A 6,000-nucleotide genomic window follows, 5' to 3' on the forward strand; every position below is an offset into this window, starting at 1 on the left:
ACATTTAGGAAAAACATATTTGCTCTTACAGTTCATCTGCTTTTGAAGTCCTACCATGATTCCAGAGTGTTGTAATTTTTTATAAAGTACAACTATAACAATGAATAATTCAGTAAAGTGTAATATGTAATAATAGAATCAAAGATGACAAGAAAAATCATTAGTAAATTGTGGGTGCAAGGGATTTTATATGCCCTGAAATCTTACATTAAACTTAGACAAAAATTCTTACATTGTATCATATATATTTTCCTTATTGGTCTAAAACTGTGGCATGCAGACAGAAGCATTCATTCCCCTCAAGTGTTTGCTAGACTCAATCCAGATGTTGCATTATAGAGGCAAGAATGGATGTAATGAAGAAATTATTAAATAGGGATGCCCCCTATAAATATGTAAGCCATTAGAATCTGTTATATTAATATCAGGTCCATTCTTACTTCTGTGCTACAGTGATGGCCCTCCCTTGCTACCACTGAGTTCACCTTGCCATGACTGTCCAGCGTCTCTTGCCTTCCCCTTCTTACTATAAATAATGGCCTCCCATTCACTCGTATGGGTGGCCAGGAGATACACATTTAGTTGGCTGCTTTCAGCTGAGAGGTTGGTTAAAAGCCAGCCAGGATGCACACCCTGCTTTTTATAACGGTACACATTGCTGTTAAATAGCTGGGATGCTAGAGAAGCTGCTTTGTGGGCTGCATGAGGTCCCTGAGCCGTACGTTATGCAGGTCTGTTCTCCAACTTAGTTTTGTTTATTTCTGTGTGTGTCAATGGTAGGATATGGAACTGTGATCTCTTTTCTTATTTAAAGATATCAAGATATTTCAAAGGCATAGGGCTTTTAAAAATCATCATTGCATTGGTATGTTATCATTTAATTTTAATATTAATTTTTATATATCGTAGTCATCTCAGAGTAAACAACAGATGTATACACCTATATTATGGTTTAGCACTGACACTAGTATTAAACAATAATAAGAAAATATGTCAGAATCTTTAATGATTAATAAATGTCACAAGAAGAAGAAACACTCAAAGTTCAGTTCTGCTTTCAAAAAATGACTGAAAAAGGCACATACTTCTTCTCAGGACATTCTAAAATGCCAAAATTCCTGGACAAACATATATTGTTGCTACTAAAAATGGAAAGTAATTTAGCACAGATTTGAGTTTTATTACTATTTTCCCCAGACTATGCCTTGCTCTGCTTCTGGAGTAAACAAGGAATAAAAAAAAGTTATTCCTACAGTATAGCGGCTCCAACTGCCCTAAAAGTGTGTAGCTTTAGTCCTGAATAAAAAGAAAGGCTTTTCAGCCCTTGAAACCAGATTTTCTTTGCACTCTAGAAGTTTTAAGCCTCACTAATGCTCAAACCAATGTACAGCATTAGCTGTGAGGTATCAAACATGAGTTGTTACCTCTGTTACAGGAGTTGAGTCACTCCAGTCTGTGTCAGTAAAAACCCAGCAAATGTGTGACTCCAATAAGGAGAAAGTAGTAGTAACAGGCAACAAGTGAGAGAATGGAATTGATGTGGATGGCTGCAGCACCTTCTAAGAAACCAGTGCAGGGCCAGAGGACAAATCTGACCATCTCAGGGTATTGAGGAAGACATGTACTGAAGCTCAATATATTAATAACATTAATTTATTTCAGTCATAGGCATATTGCATGGCAGTAGCCTGGACAGGAGATAATCGAGGCCATCATCCATCGGAATGGAAGCAATTTTTTCTAGCTAATTGGAGATGATGGAAAATATTCCCATAAATTACTGTGTGGTAGTTCACTGTCAACAAGAGTCATGAGCACTTATGACCTGAATTCTTTAATTGTGTGTATCAATTTTCTAAGCAGCATGATTTAATACTCTCCAACATGCTCTCTTTTTGTTGTCTATAATCTCTAACAGAACTGTGATTTTAACTTGACTAGCTGGGCAGGGGTAGCTCAGTGCAGGGGCAACTTCTTTGTAATTGTACAGTTGTAGAGGTGAAGATTGGATAGATAAAATATTATTTCTGATACATAGGAAAGTAAGATTAGGAAAGAAGGAAAAAATGTAGTATAGGAAAAAAATGAGTCAGTATTTTAAAAATTTCTCTCAACATCTATATATAGATATAGATAACATTGGATTTGTTAGGTGACAAAGGTTGTATCACAGGGCTGTAGAGGCATGAAAATCAAGTCCTGTTGATCACCTTGGTGAAATGTTTTCCTCGTTATGAGCAAGAAAAAAAGTTTATTTTTCATTTTGTAACTAACAAACCACAACAGAGTAAGAGTAAATGGTCTTAAGAAGGAGATAGCAGGAAACCTTAGCTGTGGAAAAATGAAAAACACCTTATCAGCAGGGTAAGGTGTTACAAACCTTGTTCTTGTCATCTACTCCATATTTGTATTCTTTCTGAGTGGTACAACACAGTGTAAAAGTGTGCTGCAGGCAATTCTTGCAGAGTATGAGAAACATAAGTTCAGAGGGTAACTCGTTCATCTGCACACACCCTTAATGCCTCTCAAGTTGTCCAAGTGAGGGATGCTTACAGATAAGACAAAACGATTATGTAAAAACAAGTCCTATCACATCTGCAGCTGACTGCAGAAAACTTGCAGCCTGGAGCATGAACTAGCATTGACTTAGAGTAAGACTGGACCACAGAGATATATGTTTTCAGTAACTGAACTCCATCTATGTTTCATGTTCTAAAACACTCTGTGTATTGTGTGAATTTTTATTATAACTGTGTTCCTCGCTAATGGCTTTCCCCCATATGCCAGCCTCCACAGAGTCCAGGTTTCTAAAACACAAGAAAGCTTTTAGAATTATATCCTAAACCACGTATTGATATGTCAATTAAATTAAAACCATAATATTTGATGAATGAGGAAAAAAGCTATTTTTATCAAAATGCAATATGACGAAGCCATGCTTAAACCTGTCAGGAAAGAGAAATAATTCTAAATTGTGAGTAAGTGTCAGAACCACAACATTCTCACTATTTTGTTGTTGTTGTTTTGTTTTTTGCCATCTACCTTTATCTACTTCCAACTTCTGTGGAAAATACATGAACATCCAGTTGTCCTGACTGTACACGTTGTATACAGTTTAGTAATTCGACTCTAAAGCATTTCAGCTTTGTATCTTTACTCTTGTGATCACTTATCCTCCCCCTGCTATTATTAAACTGACTAGTTGAATTTGGGCTCAAATTAAGTTGCAAATTCTTTAGTCTGGTAATGTTTGTGATGGAACAATGAAATGTCATTCTACCTCAAACACTGGATATGATAGTACCACTAGTGAGTAAATAAGCAAATAAGTAAATAATTGTAAATTATTTACAATAAGTAAATAAGTAAATAATAAGTAAATAAATAAATAAATACTTGTTAGTAAATTTAGCCATTTCTGCACAGCTCTTACTCCTTATCAGGAGGATGTGCAAGAAATAATTTAGAAAGTGTCAAGTCAAATGCACATTGCCAAAAGAGGGATGATTTCATGAAGTCATCTTTGTTCAGCTGTAATCTGTTGTTAGAACATTTCCCATTAATTGTTGAAAAGCTTTCAATTCACTCTTCACCTGAGTACTTGATAACTAACTGGCAAAGAGCAGGTCTTGAACTTACTGAATATGAACTGTAAGTGACTTAAGCACTTTGGAGAATTGTGCTATATAAGTTTAGGTTGATTTACAGTTGTGAAAGGAGTTTCTTTGATAGAGAAATGATAGAGAACCTTTCAACCTTTGTATACTGAGTCTGAACAAAGACTATTAAAAGCTGTAGAAAGTTTGAACCTTTTCAGGCAATGTATTTTTAAATAAACATGGATGGTAGATGTCAAAGACTGTAAAAAATGTTTTACTGTACTTTAGGTAGTTCATTCCATTTTTATATTTCTCAAAATGTCCATTTTCTTAGGACACTATATATAAAGAGATCTATGTAGCTAATTTACATATATGTATGCAGCTAATCCAAAGAAATGTATGTGTCTTTTTTGCATGACTGTGTGCATTTATTGGAAAAGCTAATTACAATCTAAAAGTTTATTTGAAGCCAGGGAAGCTATAGAGTTAAAGCAAGTTAAAGTAAGAAGTCACAGCAGTAATATATATATATATATATATATATATATATATATATATATATTAAAAAGATATTCACAAAATACTGTTTTCTACTACTAAATGCAAATTAGATGTTTTATAAACTTTTTCCAAAATGGATGGCAAGGCTATAATGACATTGGTAAAGATTATTGCCCCATTTAAGAATGTTTTCGAGAAATAACATTCTTGTGGTTGTCAGGCCCACTTGGTGAGGTACCAATTAAGGGTAGGATAGGATTCAGTTCACCTAACCTTAGCAGCCTAGGAGATGGATGCATATTCCAAGCTAAGTGATGGCTTTCCTTTGTGATGAACATCTTCGGAATGCAGCTCACACCTCCGTTCTTAGATAGCTGGGGGAATTACCCTCCTGGAGGTGGTACCTCTTCTATTGACTGCAAGGCAAGATTAGAAGATGTGTGCAGACAAGATGTCTCATTTTCATATATAAAATTATATGAAATAAACCTCATCCTATGACTTATGTTTTCCACAATAACATAAGAATAGTCTTAACTAATAGCTTATTAGTAGCCACATTTAAAACAGTAGGATGATCCACGTGCTTTAGGTAACATAGGTGCCCAAATGTTTTGCTTGACCTTGGTTTAAATCTGCATGGTGTGGGCATCTTTCCTCTTCCAGTTGTAGTTCTGTAAGCTGAAGTTTACCAACCCCAGACTGCTTTCAGTAGCTGCCATCCACTTAGTTTTCCTGGCTGAGCTGCTGCTGAGATTGCTTTCTAGGCTATTAAAATTAAAATGAGCCAGCATAAACCATTGAAATAATAGATCTTTTTTGCTTGCCTGCTTTGCTAACCCAACTCACTTTGAAATAAATTAGGGAGCGATCACACAAGTAATTTAACCAGTGGATCTGGCAAGGCAGTGTTCTCTGGCAAGAGGATGGCAACAAACAGTTGGGGGTTGGCTGGGGATGGTAATCTCTTCAGCTGGTCCTGTGGGAGCAGTAATGCAGAAACAATTACACAAAGCTCCCAACTGTATCTTCTTTTGAAGGACATCATTTGTTTTCATCCAATAGTCTTCAGTCCCCTCATTTACCACCAGAAATAATGCTATGGTTTCCGATTTCTAATGAAAATGTAGGTAAAAGAAAGAACTTCATATTCTAAGTAAATAAACCTGACAGAATATATGCCACATTTAGAGACATTTGTATTAAGAGTATACAACTCTAAATTGTAAGGAAACAAGCTTGCAGTTTACAGACTGAATTTTTGCTGAAGTTTTTTATAGAAACACAAAGCCTTAGAAATTCAAAATATCTGCTCTAGTCAGATATTATAGGACAACTACTGGCGTTGACAGGCTCACAAAAAGAAAAGAAAAACAAAAAGAAAAAATGCTTTACTACTGTTTTTTGGCATAGGCATCTTGGAAGCTGATGAGAAAAAAAAAGGATATATTTCTTTCTAATTCCTTAGATCTAACATGTTTAAATAATGCAACTTATCCACTCAATGGTGTGGTGATAAGTCTATTGCTGGCAAACTTGTTCAAAAAGAGAAAATCTCTATAGTTTCAGTGTTGGTAATCTAGCTGTTTGTCATTACTGTTATTGTTGAAAGGAATCTAATTCTTAGACATAAAAAAGATATTCTGCTGCTCAGCTCTCTTCTGCCCTTACAAGTGTCATCTTATCTTGCTGTTTTATGAATTACAGGAATGCGATCTCTGTGTGACCTGATAATCTATAAAGAAAATTTGTGGCTCAAACAATTTTTCTTTAAAACATGTTTGCTCAAGTTTGAAAGTTCATAAAACTCACCTATAAGTTAAGCTTTGCATGTGCCATTCTTTACATTTTAGATGATTCACATTGTTTTATGTAACTGCAGCCTTGGATTTTTAAA

Source organism: Ciconia boyciana, chromosome 6, assembly GCF_034638445.1.
Source record: "Ciconia boyciana chromosome 6, ASM3463844v1, whole genome shotgun sequence".
NCBI lineage: Eukaryota > Metazoa > Chordata > Aves > Ciconiiformes > Ciconiidae > Ciconia > Ciconia boyciana.